The following is an 18,859-nucleotide window of genomic DNA, read 5'->3' as shown; positions in this document are numbered from 1 at the left end:
TATACGTAAGACTAATCATATTTATTAGAAAGTCTTGTTAATGACATTTTTTATGATTGTCAATAAAAAAAAATTATTGTAAAAATATTTATAATTTTAATACAATTTTTACATATCTCAAAACAATTTCACAAATTTTAAGGTTATATGTATTTTTTTTAACATTTTTCTTTAATAAATTATGGGAGTTATCTGCCACATAAAATGTAAAAGAAATTTATGAAATATTTTAATAATTGTAACATTTCTCAATTTTATAAAGATTATAATTCCTATAATAGTGTTGTTATAAATTTTGCTATTATGTCTTGCTGTAACAATAACATCTAATAAAATGGAAAATATGTTAAACTTTTAATTTTAAAATTGTGGAAACTACCTTCAAATACATATGAGTTATATATTAGATTTTTACATAATTATATAAATTTTTCTATATACATAATATTATCTTTTTGGTAAATAAATCATATAGTTTGTTCTTTTGACAATTTTACTTTCTCTTTTTTATATTTTGTCGTCTAAATAATTTTTACTATTTACTTCTAATTATTTTTGGGTTGGTTGGTTTAGATAACCGACAACGATCCAAGAAGCAAATGCTGAACCCTTAAAAAATAAAAATATTTAACAAATAAACAAACAAACAAACAAATCAATAAATAATATAAAATGCATCATTAAATAAATCGCTGATATTATGTGGGCCCAAATATGACTTATACTGCGAATTTTTAATCATTAAAAATCTGTTACGTTCTTCGTGGGTTCTTTAGGAAGAACCAAAAACGTTAGTTTTTGATTTTTTATTCATTTTAAGTTATATTATTTTTTATATTTTTTATTTATAAAAAAATAAGGTAGATTAAAAAAATTAAAAAATTAATTTTTTATTAATTTCTCAAAACATTTCACTAGCTGTGGATATTTGTTTAAATTGATTGGATTGAATTCATCTGTCGTATTTTAAATGAATGCGTGACGGTAAATAAATGATTTTCTGTCTATTAATTTCTTCCAATCAGTCTAGTTTTAGATGAATGGCAGATTAAAAGTTTCTTTAACTGTAATTGAACCGTCAAACTACAAGCGCCCCTAGTAATTTGTAAGATTTTAAGTTTTTAATTTATTTAAATATTTTGTTTATATTTTCAATTAAAAAAGAGTTTAGATATTCTGTTGTATTTTTAATAAAAATCTTTTTATCAAATGGTAAGGGTTGATATTTAGTATTTTTGTTTGAAAAATATAAAGCTTAATTTTGTCATTATTTTAAAAAAATCAAATTAAATAATTTTTAAATAAAAAATAATAATGAAATAGTTTTAATAATGCATGATTTTCTTATATATATTTATTATTTGTATTGACAATTTACTTGATAATTTTTTAATTATGTTGAGTTGGATTATTATCTAAAAAAAAATATTGACAAGTTATTATATTATATTCAAATTTTGTAAAAATTTAAATAAGTAAACCGATTCGTATCTATCCATCAATTCATCCAATCCGCATCTATCAATTTAATAAATAGATGTGAATTAATTTTTTTTAATCTTCTAATTTGACAAATAAATGACAAATTATAAGTTTCCGCAACTAAGCCGCGAAAACTCCACTAGTTACGAATATGATGATCTGTTCAAAATAAATAAGTCATTTATAGTTACGAATGATGATGATCTGATCAAAATAAATAAATAAATAAATAAATGACGATGATAGGCGGTGATGCTCTACACCACACCTCTTCCCAATTGAATGGCCACGGCTAATAATGTAACCCCGCGTGGAAGATGTGTATCTTGGATTTAAGATTTGTTGTGGAAAAAAAAATACTTAAAAAAATTGTACATTTTATCTTTAGGAGATTGGGGCAATAATTTTTTCGACAATGCTATGTAGCTCAAATTTTGTGGCTCAAAAGTGGCTCAAATTGTCAAAACGACGTCGTTTTGAGTACAGAACAACATAAAAATGACCAAAACGACGTCGTTTTGGCCATTTAAGCCATTTTTGAGCCACAAAATTTGAGTTACGAGACATTTTCCTAATTTTTTTTCTTTTCTTTTTTGGGGACTATAATCCAAGCTTTATATTTTTGAGCCAAAAGTACAAAATTATTTGAAAGACCATCTATCTGTCTCTCCATTTGCCTACTAGTCACCTATTTATCAATATATCAATTATTTGTTTAAAAATTTATTTACATGTAATCTCTCCATTTATTCATGCGTCACATATATTTCGACCTTAATTTATCTATTTGACTATATCACCACCATCACCACCACCAGTCGTCGATTTTGGCCACTTCCAACAACTTTTTCGGTTATTGGCCACCATAAGCTTGGCATTATGAGGTAAAAATAAGGGGAAAAAATGTTCAAAACAATAATGTCCTTCTCACCCAATATGAAAGGTGAAATTATTTTCACAAGAAAAACGAGATGATATACCCAATTCTTTACACTCTATAAAGAGAAAGCAAATGTTAGTGATCACTTCCAATCAGGGTTGGCCATAATGACCCTCTGACGAGTCAGCACAATGATCGACCATAATGTATAGTATAAAAGGAAAATATTTCTAGTATAGGATTTTATTGAGTTTTGGTTGGGTTAGATAGAATCTACTTATTTTTTATGCCTTGTTTGCCTACCCTTTTATAGCTATTCTAGCTCAAATCTCATTCGTTGAATCTTGCTTTGATTGGAGGAAAACTTGGCTTTGGTTAAACAACTTGCCAAGTGTACTTTGCCTTTGATTGTTAAATCATTAGTGTATGGATGGTTTAGATGATATCAGATGTCAATGGCTAACTTGTCGAACGTCATGTCCATATGATTAAACTGATCGAACAATTCTGCGTCTCACCTTGCCCAATATGCATCTTAGTCTTATATGTTCTATGCCTCCCATCGTTGAATGAAGGTTTATCCAACACCTCTCCTTTACTTAGCAAATTTAGTCTTCTAAAAGGCTATCTTTTATAATTGCTTTGTCCTCCATGCACCTTAATCAGATGGCAAGTTGTTGCTGGCTACCCTTTGTAAGTTTCAAAGGATGCGTTTAAGCTTATCATTTTTGGCTTAGGCTGTTATGACTGGGCTTAGGCCTAGGTCTAAACTCATATTTTTTGGGGGGAGTTATAGGTCGGTCCTTTAAACCTGATTTAATTTCCATGAGGTCTTGACCCAAAATAATCTAGCACATCTTTCCATTTTACCCTTGACATTTAGCCCACACGTAGAAATCGCTCAACCGTTCCACACACACACACACACTCTCTCTCTCTTAACCGGCCACCGAAGACCACTTTTAGCCTTTGACAATATTTTGTTTTGGCCATTTTCTATTTCCACCATGTCAATACCACCATGCTGGCAACAAGAGAAAATAAGAAGAATATGGATGAAGAAAATGAAGGAGGTAGGTAAGGAGTCATATTCAGTGATAAATTTAGTCTTTATAATCACAAATCACAAATCAACATAAGATTCAAAGACATACTCAGCGATAGATACATTCAGTGATAAATTTATTACTGACTATTTGTTAAAAATTTACAAAAAGAAAATCTCATCATCATCGTCACAAATTAACACAAGATTCAAAAACATATTCAATAATAAATTTAGCAATGATAAACACATTCGATGATAAATTTCTCACTAGTTGTTTGTTAAAAGATTACAAAAAAAAAATCTCGTCATCATCGTCATAAATTAACACAAGATTCAAAGAAATATATCAATGATACATTTATCATTGATACAGCAGATTTGGTTTAAGAGAAATACAAAGAGAGAGAGAGAGAGAGAGAGAGTGACGAAAAGGGAGGTGAGATTTGGAGAATCAATGTTGCTTGTAGTCGTTTGAAGTTGATTTCACCATAGGAACAACTAAGTCGATGTAAATCTAGGATGTTGGAGTGTAGATCGACGATGGTGGAGGTAGTTAGTAAACGGTGGCGGTTGATCGGAGATGGTGAACTATAGATCGACAACGGTGGAGATGGTTGGTGAACAATGGTGGTGGTAGTGGCCGGCAAAGGTGGTGGTGGTGACCAGTGGAGGTGGTTAGTGACGGACGACGATGGTGGTTGCAGGTGGATGGCCATGACCATAGCTACAATGGTGGTATTTTCTAGTGTGTGTGTGTGTGTGTGTGTGAGAGAGAGAGAGAGAGAGAGAGAGAGAGATATGAGAAAGAATAAGAGTTTTGAAAAAATGATTAAGAGAGAAGTTAATAAAAATTGAAAAAATTAATGAGTAATAAATATCATAAACAATTAAATATTTAGAAAGTGTTTGGAATGATTTAAATAGGGATTGTTATCAGCTGGTAACAGAGACAAAATTGGGATAAAAAAAATAACAGGACTTCCTAGTACATGAGATGGAAACTGAAAACCTAATGAGTAATTCAATTATTAGGACCAGTTGGTAAAAATTTCTATTTTTTCCCTCCACACCAAACATGTTTATTAATCATATCATTGATGACATATCTTTAAAGAAATAGACTTATCACTAATCATATATAGCATGCTATTAAAAATAATGTTTACCTTCATTTTTTCACTTTTTTTTTTTTCCCCAGTCTCTCTCATGTGTCAATCACTCTTCTCCTCTACTTTTTAAAAATGCTATACCTTTATACCTAATTATGTAAAAGATTTCTATTTAATCTGAACTACCTCTATATAATATTTTACAAATTAATTTTCTTCTAAATATTAAACATTCTTTTATTTTTTCATTTACATTATTAATATCTTATGATTAATTTATATATTTAATATGAAATTCTTTATTACGAAACATTTATACTTATTTAAATTTATGAACACAGCTTCGCTCTAGTTCAAATCGAATTGGAGAGTACTGTTGGGCTTCTGTGGGCCCACTATAGAGCTAACATCGATAATCTAAATCGTTTAATGTGTAAGGTTCGTTGAGTACTTCATCTCTATAAAAAATCACATTGATCGAATATCGATAGTCACTTGATCAGATCATATTTGTGTCAATGGTAAGTATGATTTTTAAAATAAACTATTTATACAAATGTGATCTGATCAATTGACTATTGATATCTGATCAACGTGATTTTTTACCAGGATGAAATACTTGACGACTCTTACATTATCGATGCGGGCTCCATAGTGGGCCCACAGAGGCCCAACAACACTCTCTAGTTGACTCTCCATGGATAGGAGTCTCTCCCAAATTTTATATACCTATATACAATATGTATGAATAATTCAAAAAGAATGTATTTTCTTCTTAATCTAACTACAACAAATTTATATTTAATTTTTTAAATAATTAAATAATTAGAATCACTATAATTTTACGTTACTAATTCTCCTTTCAATTTAATTATTATTTTTAATATCAAAATAAGTATTTATTTTATTATTTTATAATTTAATATACATTATGTAAAATTATTATATGATGATTATACCTTTATAGCACAATAGAACTAAAATATCACAATCAATAATTAAAATAATACTTTAACTTTAAATTTAAAATAATATTATTCTTTTATAACACATATACCGTAACATAAAATATTATTTATAAAAAAAAATAAACCATGTATCGCACAGGCAAACTACTAGTAAATCCTTATTTTTTGAGTAATAAAAACTATTTTTAATAAATTATTTATTTTCCTAAAGAACAAATATTTATCAATTTTCCTTTACTTTTTTTCTACTTTGGTGATAAGTCTATTTTTATGGGGGCATATAGCATTAAGTCTAGTGATTGATTCGTTTTGATTTTCAAGATATGGTTAATGAAATATATTGGTGAGAAGTACAATCATTGTTTTAAAAAGTAATATAGAGTATATATTTTTTATTTTTGTCCTTATACTTTTTTCTATCTCTATTTTCTCTCTTTATTCTCACACATTACTATCAATTGCGGCCCATCGGCAATAGCTCACCTGAAAGTTGCTAGGAAATTTTCTTGAAAATCATTGTCACCAAAAAAGTTGCCTGTGACCAACTATTGTAGTGGACAAATAGTTGACGTATGAATAAATAGAAAGTGAACAAATAGATAAATAGGTACGGTAATATATTCTTTTTAAATTGTTACCATCTTTATTAATAAAAAACACTAGAGTTTGAGACAATTATCCAAAAATTTGAAATTTCAAACGCTACTATCCATATTGTAACAACCCTCATACTGATTACTGATCAATGACTGATTGATTACCGATTACTGCTAAATGGAACTGATAATGACTGATAACTGACTGATAATTGAACTGATTAAAGTACTGAACTGACTGACCGAACTTTAAACTGAATTAAATGAATACATCTGTTTGAATTGCATTCTATCTGTTTGACTGTATGATTATCTGTTCATGCTTATATGTTTAAACTGCTAATTGAAGGCCTTATCGGCGGCCGAATTAGAAACTGATTGATGTTTAATGATCATCATAATTAATGTGATTTTATGATATAATTATCTGAAAACTGATTAGGTATGATTAAATTAGATTAAAACAAGCTAATTAAAGAGTTTGGTTTATTTACCATATTGCCACCCTTAGTGGCACACTACCTAGTGATGCTAGAGCCTTGCATCCTTGACTCAAAACATTTCCATCAGCCATTTCTCCTGAGCTTAGCCGACCATGAGAGGAGAGTTAGAGAGAGAGAGAATTGTTCTTGTTGATTTGGCTTGAATTGCTTGGAATTGAAGTGTAGATTGCTGTATTGAACCTCTAGACTTGCATTCGAGGAACCTAGGTATGAATTTCATCTTTTGATTTTGTCTTTAAGTTGATTCATGCATGGTTCATGTTAATTTGTAGAGCTAAGTCATGATTTGGTTCATTAATGGTGGATTGAAGCTCATTTCTTGCATGCATGTTAGTATTGTTGCATTTTGAGGTTGATTACATGGACATTAGTACATGCATGCTCATATTGTTGTTATAGACCATGTTTTCATCTGGTTTTGAAAAGAAATGAGCTCATTTGAACCAGTTTTGGAGCTTTAATTTGGTTTAAAACTCATGCATGACATGTTTGAATGTTGTTCCTGAAATTGGTTTGAAATTGGTTTGAAATTGGGTTTGAATAAAACACCCTTGGGCTTTGATTTTTCAAATTGAGTTTTGAACCATGTTTAACTATGAGTTTACATGTGTTTTCTGGAAATTTAGCCCAAGAGGTCGAGTTTTGAGGCTTTTGAGCTTGGTTTTGAACCTGGAGCTCGAATCTGGGATTTCTAGATTTCAGTCGTCCGCTCGAGCGGGGGGAGGTGCCGCTCGAGCGTAGAATTCGAGCATCCAGTATTTCTGCACTGTTTTACAGTCCGCTCGAGCGGATGATTGGGCGCTCGAGCGGAGTCTTGTCTCAAGCTCGAGCGGGCGTCGAGCGGAGATTTCACCCATCCAGTACTTTTACAGTACGCTCGAGCGGGTAAGTTTACGCTCGAGCGTGTACCTTTGTTGCGTGACCGCTCGAGCGGGGAAACATGCGCTCGAGCGGGACCCTATTTTTTCTGAAAATGCTTTTAAATGTACATCTTTGCATCCTCATTCCATTCTAGGCATTCTTAGGCCTAGTTTAAGGCATCTTGTTGAGGATATAGATGTAGAACACACCGAGGCATTAGGAATTAAGTTATTACCGTTCCCAATTGGGTAGCTTAGTGTGTGTTCAATCTGTTAACTGTGTAGGGTTGGCGACTGGGGAGACACGCTCTAGCATACTGTAGCTCAGAACTCTGTGAGTAACAATCGTGTAAAGATATGTTCAACTGATATCTTTTGAATACTGAACTGAACTGTTTACTGAACTGGTATTACTGAATGAATGTATGTCCTTTATTTCTGAACTGTACTGTGGCATCCTTAGTACCTACTGTTTACTGTTACTGTTACTGTTACAGAGATCTCTGTCGGTTCCCTCGTGGAACCCCTACTGTTTACTGACTGATGGCCATCATTACTGTTCGGTCTTTTAAGACCTACTGTTACTGTTATGCTAATGGATGTACCACATATGACTATTTACTGTACTGAACAACTGAAATACTGATTGAATTGAACTGTTTTCATTACTGTAAGGACATTCATTCTAAACCCCTTTACGCTTTATGTTATTCACTGGGCTTTAGCTCACTGCTCATATATATATGTAGGTGTACAGGCACCAGATCGGAGCTAGGAGCGTCAGGGTAACTCCAGTTTTGTCAAGCCAGCCTTTGTGCCTCACTGCGAGGTTCCGAGTTGCCGTGCTATGGCTTGGGGGTGTTTTGTTTGTTTTCCCCCGCCTGTCTTCATACTGTCTAACTGTTCTGTATAGACTGAATGTTTACCGTACTGTTATCAAGGGATTAGGTCCCTGTACTGTGTGATTGTAAATTCTGTATAGACTGTACTGTTTGTGTATGTATGAATGCATGAAAAAAATCTTTTTGGCATACAGACTGTCACAGCTCATTGGACATTGTTTAATTACTGTATTGGCTTCCGCCAGGCCCTGTACTCTGTTTTATTGTATTACTGTTCTGCAGGCCTTCGGTAATCTCGGATTACTGGCCGGTTACGGTACTAAACCCATAGGGCCGGGTTTGGGTCGTGACACATATATATCATATATTTATATTTATTTTGTTAACTCAACACTACAAGAAAAGTGGGCTTAAAAGACGGAACTTTTTGCGACGGCACAACTTGTCATTGCAAAAAATGTGACTTTTTGAGACGGCACAGCTTGCCGTCGCAAAAAATGTGACCTTCTGAGACAGCGGAACTTGCCGTCGCAAAAAATGTGAGTTGTTGAGACAGCACAACTTGTCGTCGCCAAAAAATGTGACCTTTTGAGACGACACAGCTTGCCATCGCAAAAAATGTGACCTTTTGAGCCGGCACAACTTGCCGTCGCAAAAAAAATGTGACTTTTTAAGACGGCACAACTTGCCGTCGCAAAAAATAGAGTTTTTGCGACAGTACCAGCTGCAGTTGCAAAAAAAAAAAAGAAGAGTTTTTTGCAACCGTAATAGGTACCGTTGCACAAAAAAAAATAGTAATATATATATATATATATTGTGGCTTTGAGACGGCTTCATATATATATAGTCACAAAATGGTTTAAATAAATGCAACAGTATTTTTCTGTCACAAAAAAAAAAAAAAAACGACGTCGTCTTACTCTTTTGAACATTTCTCTTTTCACCCATTTTTTTATCTTCCTATCTCTCTGTCTCTGTCTCTGTCTCTATCTTTGTCTTTCCTCTCTCTCTCTTTCTCTCTCTCACTCATCACTTTTCTCTGTCTGTCTGTCTCTCTCTTTCTCTCTATGTCTCTGTCTCTCTTCTTTTTCTCTCTCTCACTCATCACTCTTCTCTGTCTGTCTGTCTCTCTATTTTTCTCTTTGTGTCTCTCGTCCATCTCTCTTCTGTCTATCTCTCTCTGTCTATATCTTTTCACTCATTTTTTCATCTTCCTCTCTCTCTTCTATTTCTGTCTCTCACTCATCACTCTTCTTTCTCTGTCTATCTGTCTCTCTCTCTCTCTTTGTGTCTCTTACTCATCTATCTCTTCTCTCATCTCTTTTCTCTCCATGTCTCTTTCGTTCATTTCTCTTCTTTCGATCTTTCTCATCTCTCACCTCTCTCTGTCTCTCTCGCTCATCTCTCTTCTCTCTATCTCTTTATCTGTCTCTCTCGTTCATCTCTCTTCTCTATATATCTCTCTCGCTCATCTCTCTTCTCTCTATCTCTCTCTCTCTCTATCTCTCTCGTTCATCTCTCGTCTCTCTCTGTCTCTTTTTCTGTCTCACTTTCTATCTCTTTATCTTTTTGTCTTTCTCTCATTCTCTCTCTTCTCTTTCTCTCTCTCTCTCCCCCACTGTGTTCACGTTGCTCACTCTCTCATTTCCGTCTTCTCTATTTACCGAGCTCCCTCTCGATTTATCTATCCACTACGAGAAAATGCACTTTTAGCGACCACTTTGTCTCTCTCTCGCTCATCACTCTATCTCTGTCTCTGTCTCTGTCTGTCTGTCTGTCTGTCTGTCTGTCTCCTCTATCTGTCTCTCATTCATCTCTCTCTCTCTCACCACCCATCTCCTTTACCACCTTCACCACTACTGCAAACGCCATTCCACTACCACCATTACTACCACTGTCACCACTTCACCTCCACGACTACCATTACTACTGCCATTGCTACCACTCCACTACCACCACTACCACTATTGCCACTACTACTACCATTACCTCTCCTTCACCCCTACCATTCCATCTACTCTGCCACTACCACAACTTCACCACTAATCTCCTTCGCCATCACCACCACCACCACCACCACCACCACCACCATCATCTCTTATCCACCACCTTCACCACTACTGTCGCTCCCTCTCCTCTACCACAAAAAATTAGTTCATGATTTTTAATAACAAAAAAAAAAAATGGGCCGTAGAAAAATATTTTTCATTGACCACAGAAAATTAACTTTTATTTTAGTGGAAAATATTTTTCATTAAAATATTACCACTACTTCTACCAAATAAAAAATAATAATATTTTTTTTATTAAAATAAAAATGAAACAAATAAATTTTCAATCTTAGTAACTAAAAAAAAAAAAGAATTTTTTTAAAAAAAATTCATTAACTACAAAAAAATATATATTTTAACAAAAAATAAAATTTTTTGACGACGGGAACCCTTGTCGCAAAAAAAAAAGAAAAGGTTAAACGGCGTTATTTTGTTGTTTAAATTTCATTTCTGACCCAAAAATTAAAAAAAAAATTATTATTTATTTTTTATTTTTTTATTCCCACCTCTTTACTTTTCCATTCCCGCCCCTTTATTTTTCCATTCCCGCTCCCCATCAACCCACAAAACAAAAAATCCGCAATCTCAAACCCAAAAATCCCTAATCTCTTCTTACGCCCTCTCTCTCTCTCGATCGACGGTGAGCGGCGGAGGAGCAGCGTTGGAGCAGCGTCAGAAGAGGAGGAGCAGCAGCAGCGTTGGAGCAACAGCAGATATTCCGATGTTTCCTGGCCTTACCAAGTCCTACCCTGTCAGTCCTTCTTGTCTCCGCCTCACCTACGAAGATGTATGGCTCAGATCTTCCGATGGAGTTCGCCTTCACGCCTGGTTCATCAAGCTCTTCCCTGACTGCCGAGGTCTCTCTCTCTCTCTCTCTCTCTCTCTCTCTATATATATATGATCAGCAACATATATGCCACTTTGATTATTTGTTCTTTAAATAGTCTTGTTAATATTAGTCAGTCTGGAAAATTCACGTAATTTGGATCTAAAATATAGTTTATCACCATGAATTTGTTGTCCATATTCTATTTAATTAAAGTCATTATGAATTGTTTTCGAATTTAATTTCAATTTTGCTTGTAATTTTTTTCTCATTTTCTTGATATGGTTTTGAAAAGTGGAGAGAGGTGATTGGTTAGCGCTTTTGTCTGAACTAGGCTATGAGCCTTGTGCTGTGATGATTTCATTTTCTATAAAAATAAAAAATAAAATAAAAAATAAAAAATTATAGAAGTTTTTAATTTAAATTTCCTCACATTAGGATTTTATAAAATAAAGCACCTACAACATTTTCATAGTAATTGGGATTTCTCAGTATTTTTATAGATAAATTTTTAGTTTTTCTTAGAGAAATTAACTCTTTACAAAAAAAAATTCTCTAATAATATTATTGAGGACCTTAACTAATAAAATAATATATATATATATATATATATTGGACCTCTCCTACAATTTAAATTTTTTTTTCACTAATTTTTTCTAAATTATATTGACACTCTGATATTTAAAAAAAAATACAATTAACTTTTATAAATTTGGTCTAATTATAAGATGCTCCTATAAGTTTTTAATTCATGTGATTTTAATTTTAATAAAAATATATATATAATTATATCAAATTTATGAAGTTTAATATTATTTTAGAATTTAGAATAATTTATTATTATTATTTTTTGAGTTGGTTAAGATGGTTGCTCTGTATTTTGTTGACAATTATGTTGAGTGATTCACACGGCTTTGAGATCTATAAACAAAATTTTCTCTTTAATAATACTAGTCAATATATATATACAAACATACATACATATATGTACATTATATATCATAAAGAATAGATAGGGAAGAGCTATAATTAGGCTTCATATGTTGAGTGATTCACAAGGCTTTGAGATCTATAAGCAAAATTTTCTCTTTAATAATACTAGTCAATATATAAATAAATACATACATACATACATATATGTTCATGATATCATAGAGAATTAGGAGAGGGAAGAGCTATAATTAGGCTTCATTTGGAAACCATATATTATGAAATTGAGATTGTAATATTTCTTGCATAGCTATAGAGTATAATTGTTAAAATAAAAACAAGGATAGTTTTAAATACTCAGTCTATCTCGCAGAAAATAAGAAAATAATATGATACTAAAATCAGATTTTAACAATTGAAAGAGCACGTAAACTTGTCTACAACACATTAGCATATAACACTTTTAGGTGTGAAAAGGAAAAGAACAAGGGCAATATAAACAATTTAGACATGATAATGAAATGAAATTTTTATAAGACCTACTAAAAAAAAATGTAAATTGACTACCGACTCTCAAACCAATACCTAGTTCCTAAAGTTGAGCGTATGTTTAATACAATGTTAGAAACTACAACTTCTTTTTCATGAACGTATCTTAGGCGTACTTGTATCCTATTTTTTTTAGTTTTTGTTGTATCACCATATCTGTATCGTATTGTATCGGCATCCTGTATTCGTATCCATGCTTCATAGGTGCATGTAGTAACAGCTCCCTTACTTGTTTGCTTTCAAATTTTGATTCTAGGAAGATTTGAAGTTTTGCTCTATCTAAATCACCTTGTTCAATTCGGCTTGTTGGACGGACTGACTAGATTGATGCTTATTACAATTACTGTGATATGCAGACATGTCGATTACTTATTAGAATTGTTTTATTATTCAATGACGAATTGAGTTTGATATAAGGAGGTACCATTGAAACTTCAACGGGGGAAGATAACACTAGTTTAACATTATCATTTTGCCCAACCCTCTAGAATGTCATCGCATATGACCTGACAAGCCTAGAAAATCATTTATATGAGTGCAAATATGTGTGTGTGGCCTAGTGAAAGCATGAATGAAGGCCGCAGATATTGTGTCATCACCTCTGTTATCACTGTATCATGGCGTTAATAACCGTGTGCTAGTTATTTCCCATTATATTATGTCCATATCTTTCTTATTTGTATTTTATGCAAATATTGTGGGCTTGTAACTACAAGTAGTAATACTTTTCAAGGCTTAGAAAGTAGTGATGCTGGTTTTGCAGGCCCAACCATTCTGTTTTTCCAAGAAAATGCTGGGAGTATCCTTTTGCTGTTGTTTTCCAGAAGATATGCATTGGGTTGTATTTATAATTTTTAAAATTTTTATTTATTTATGAATCTTTTGGGTATTTTTTGAAGTTTTGATGGGTCTTATTTGTGTTGGATGCCTTTACTAGCTTCCTTCAGATATTGTTGGGAGTTAGAGCTAGATTTCATATATAATTTTTATGTTTTTTTGTATTTGATGCTATAGTAGTTAACTTTTTATTTTTGTATTTGATTGAGATGTTTAATTATCCATGTGTGATTTGATGACTAACAAATTTTTTTTTGTATTTGATGCTATAGTAGTTAAATTTTTATGTTTTTTTGTAATTAACATTAACACATAATTATATTGTCATTAATTATTTTTATTTTTATTTTTATTTTTCAGATATTTCCCATATAGGAGTGTGCTTCTTGTGGAATGCATGCCTGTGGAGAATGTGGCTAACTTTTGTTTTTTGTTATCTACGAAGAATGATGAGAAAAACATTTAATTTTGGTTTATGTTATTTTGAATTATGAACAAAATCATGTATTTAAACATTATACATGTATTATGGAATATTATGTAGTGGGATAATTTTGTTGATGTGTAATTATGAATGGAAGAATATTTTATTATGGAAAAATTGTTATTTTTATACAGGAAGTTTTATATTATTACGCAATTATTATGGAGAAATTTTAATATTTTTAATAATTTTATCGTATGGTGTTTTTTTCTTTTTTGTGACGACAATACACCGTCACAAAAAACAGAAAATTTTAATATTTTTATTGATTTTGTTACGGTTTTACTTTTTGCGACGGCACTAAACTGTCGCAAAAAATAGAAATTTTATCATTTTTTTAATACTTTTTGTGACGGTAGTACACTGTTGCAAAAATAGAAATTTTCATATTTTTAATACTTTTTGCGACGGCACCATATTGTCGCAAAAAAAAGTGTTCTTGCCGTTGCCAAAAAAAAAAAAAGAGACTATTAGCGACGGCTTTTTTTGCTGTCTCAAATAACATTTTTAGCGACGACAAAATAATGTCGTCGCAAAAAGTCAAGAAATTTCAAACATTATTAGCGACTGCAAAGTGCCGTCGCAAAAGGCAAAAATGCCGTTTGCCGTCGCAAAAACTCTTTTGCAACGTCCCCAGTTGCGACCCCCCTCTTCCCGTCGCAAAAAGTCATTTGCCGTTGCAAAACGTTTTTTGCGACAGCATTAGGAGTATTAGCATCGGCATTTTACCGTCGCAAAAAACTGAAATTTTAGTAGTAATAAAAAGATAAAAAAGAAGAAAGAAGAAATAATAATTACATATGCATATTATATTTATATGTATACAAGCAAAAAATGAATATGCTTATTGTCATGTTTCCTAACCAATCAACCCAAAAAAAGAAAAAAGAGAAATCTGGCCATAAACCCCTCTTACTTTTCTTTTCTTGTTAAAATGACCCCCAAAAAAAAAAATTTATACTTTCAAAACCCCTCATAATTATAAAGTCTTGTATAAAGGACAAAATTTATTATTTAAATATTGTATCTGACTATTATACTCTCAACTAGATCTTCAATTTGAGAAATGTAAAGAATGTTGCGAAGCGTGATGCAACGATGATGGCGAAGGATTCAAGTTTGATGCAGAGATCAAGGTCGGTGAAGGATATGATGACGTGTTCGTTGTCTTCTTTGTTTTCAAGATCATCTTGCTTGAGAAAAACTCCTTCTTCGAGAGCCAAATCGAAGGGGTTTGTGAGATTTTACCTTGTTACTGTCATCACTCAACAAAGATTCTCCGCCCTGAGGACACAAATGCATCTACGGAGACAATCCAAGTCTTAAGCCGACACCTATTCTTCGAAAAATCTTCGAGACTACAACGATGAAGAACAAAAATGCATATCAATTAAGAGAATTTCAGGATGATATTGATGATAATGAATGATTATATGAGTTGTGCGAGCTCTAATCTGTTTGAGCGGGAGAACATTGGTGTGATTGGGGTTGGAACGCACAGAGAGTGAACAAAAATGAATATCAATTGGCTTCTCATTTTTTTTCTTTTTTTCTTTTTGTTTATTTGTTCATAAATTTAAAAGTAAAATTTGACTTTGGTTCGTTCATTTAGTATGCATTAAATTTTTTGTAACAGTAAAATTTTACTCTGATTAAAAACATGTTGATTTGCTTACCGATATAAAATTTTACTTTGAATCATAATAAAGTAAAATTTTACTCTGAAATACAATATGAGGATGGCTTTACGGGAGAGCTGATATATACATATATATATATATATATATATAAGGGTAGTATAATAAAAGAAACAAGTTTTAAAATATTAAGAGATTTTGAAAGGATTTATATAATTCTTTTCATTTTAAAAGATAAATTAAATAGTGAGGGGTCTATTACCAAATCCCTTAAAAAAAATTACCTCTTTCACTTCATTTTTCTTGTCATATTATTTGTCTTTTTCCTTTCTCTCGGTTCCCTCAATAAATACAACGTAAAATCAAACAAGTTGGAAAAAGTTTTTCTCCTATATTAAGGCAAAAGCATAGTAAAATCAAACAAGCTAGCAAATGTTTTTCTTCTATATTAAAACAAATAACATTTAAAAGGGACGGAAAAAAAGTCGAAAAGAAAAAGTCAGGTCCAATATGATGCTTAATTCAACTCCACTTTTTAAGAGGCTCTAGCTTTGAAGAGGCTTTTCTCATGTATATGTCAGCAGTGAATTATGAATGTCAAATGTATAAAGTGTGACCACCCTTTAAGAACTAGGCTCTTTTTAGAAGTGGCATTGGACTCCTTATCCATGCCTCTTTCTAATCAATTTAGGGTTTTTGAATTAAAGATTTGAAGAGGAAATTATAGAGGAAAAGAAAAAAAGAAAAAGAAAAATGAACAAAATACAACTTAATTTTGTTCATTTTTTTTCTTTTATTTTTTGTTTCACAATTTATTTTCGAACTCTTTATCCGAAAACAATCATCTTTTGTTTAAATGTGGGATCATATCATTCTACGATGATTTGCAATTGACGTCCATAAAACTCACATTATCAATACTAACTCAATGACACCTATTTTTATTTTGAGAGCTTCACTGATTTATTAATATTAAATACTTCAACAAATATCTTAATTCAGTTTATAGATTGCACTTGTGTTGCTTGAACCACAAAAAACCGCCTACCTAATCCGTACTTGTATAGCTGAATCGGATTCCACACCCACTATGTTGACTAATTTTGATATAGTAAAAAAAACAGAAAAAAGCAGCTTATGGTGATAATAGAATGAAAGGGGCTTAAACTCACATATAGCCTCCCACAAAGACTTTATAAAAGTCAACCCATTCCCAAAATTATAAATTCAAGCAGAGCTCCCTTTGAGATTTATTTTAATTTTTGAAAATTTATTTTTATTATTATGAGATTTATGGACATTATCACATGGATACAAACATAAAAAAAGAATCCTATGCTAGGGAAAAAGGTGTGGAGACTAACTCGGTATTAATTTAACAAATAACAATTGATTTTCGTCAATAAGTAAATATATATATATATATATATATTTACTTAGAAAAGAATCCCATGTTAAGGGAAAGGGTGAGAGATATCAGGATATCTAAAAGGGGTGTTTGAATTGTACTTAAAAGGTAGATTTTTTATTTAAAAAGTCAAAAAATAAAAAATTGTTTGTCACTGTTAAAAAAGTCCAATGTTACATTAATTTTTTTATTCAAAAAAATAAAAAAAAATGTAACAAATTTTCAATTTTATTAGTTTTTTATTAAATTAAAAAAAAAAAATCGATTCACAACACCCTCCCCAATTATTGGGACAACTCCATTGCACAAATATAAATTACATGTATAAGCTGTCATTCTGAATTTTCAACTACTTCAATTAGAGACTTCACATTTGATGATGATGCATAAGACTTTATTGAGCTACTTTTGAGGATTATTTGGTGATGTAACCTAAAAATAATATCAATTTTAACCTTAGGGAATAGTCGTACTACATATTATATAATCAAACGAATACTATTGAAGAGAACATAAAATAATCACATTTTTTTATTAAATAAATCAAAATGTTTTAGGACAATATAAAATGATACGAGATTATTAATTAATTATAAATTTTTAATGTGAAAGACACTCACAGGTGTTTTGAAAGTTAGTAAAAAGTTGACTTTTGACTTTTTACTAAGCTTTTTAGCTTTTTGAAAAGTGATTTGAAAAGTTGGTAAAAAGTTAACTTTTTGTTTTTTAGTTTAATATTTATTTATGGTGTTAAATCAAATTAAAATGACCAAAATATCCTTACCTAACATAAGAAATTTATTTATTTATTTTTTTATTTTTTTGTCATAAGTCCTAATTTGTAATTTCACACTTGTGTTTTTAGTCCTTTCCAAACTAATTTTATTACTTTTTAGCCACTTACGTTTTCAAAAAATGATCAAAAACATGACTTTTTATGAAAGTTCTCAAAATGGCACTCAGTCAATTTGGAGCATCGAAATGTTTTCCTAATCTGGTTCAACAAAAAAAAAGAAATGTTTTCCTAATCAGCGGACGCTGTGGGTTCCACTTTAGCCGCGTTCCCATGTCGTCGGTGAATGCCTTCGGGTGACGTGGCGACTCTTAGTGGAGTGGGACGAGGTGTGGTGCGTGACAGACTTATCAGTATTGGCTTTAGTTCGATTTTTTTTTTTTTTAAAAAAAATATTTCTAAACGTGTTTTTTTTTTAATTTTAATTTTAGTACTTTTTTATATTTTCATTAATTTTTAAAATTGTTCAAAATTTATTAAAATATTAAAAAATATTTGCCATTACAAACAAAAATTTGAATAAAACTCTGTGTGTATTTTTGTTCGAGTTTGTATTATTTTTTGAGAACTTTTACTAAAATATAAAAAAAATCACTACAGACAAGAAAATTTGTCTAAAAATAATTTTTAAAAAATCAAAACAAACAAAGTCAATAATTTTATTTGATTGAGTTTCTAGGGAAAAAAATCAAAAAATTAAAAATTATTTTGATAAAAAACATGTCATATTTTAAAATTTATTTCTCCCCAAAATAATTCATATAAAATAGTTTGTGTTTTTTAGTTTTTCATTTGGTTACCATACTCAATTTTCAATTTAAAAAAAAAAAATAGTGGCATTTATCACTTTCATGTTGCTTTTTAAGGTAATGCTTGTTGGTCGGATTAAGTTTGGTGAGATTGAGATCTCATTTGGTTACCTCACTTTTTAGTTTAAAAGTCAAAAAGTCACTAAAAAAATTAAAAAGTCAACAACCTATACTGAAAAGTCAAAGATTTTATTTTCTCTCTATTTTTTGCACATTTTTTCGTAAAAAACTAAAAAATCATCTTAAA

The 18,859-nt window shown here is 31.2% G+C and overlaps 1 long non-coding RNA gene across 1 annotated transcript; it reads left to right on the top strand.

Annotated features, from left to right (window-relative positions):
* The first annotated feature begins 11,105 nt into the window (after nucleotides 1-11,105).
* On the top strand, nucleotides 11,106-14,094 carry LOC145792793 (uncharacterized). The gene is made up of 2 exons (XR_014332691.1): nucleotides 11,106-11,196; nucleotides 13,408-14,094. It is a non-coding gene; the product is annotated as an uncharacterized LOC145792793 (long non-coding RNA).
* Nucleotides 14,095-18,859: the final 4,765 nt, after the last annotated feature.

This window comes from Camellia sinensis, chromosome 6 (genome assembly GCF_055761805.1).
Source record: "Camellia sinensis isolate YWXY chromosome 6, ASM5576180v1, whole genome shotgun sequence".
In the NCBI taxonomy this organism is placed as follows: domain Eukaryota; kingdom Viridiplantae; phylum Streptophyta; class Magnoliopsida; order Ericales; family Theaceae; genus Camellia; species Camellia sinensis.
The sequence above is the reverse complement of the archived record's forward strand: the minus strand, read 5'-3'. Positions and strand labels throughout refer to the sequence as shown.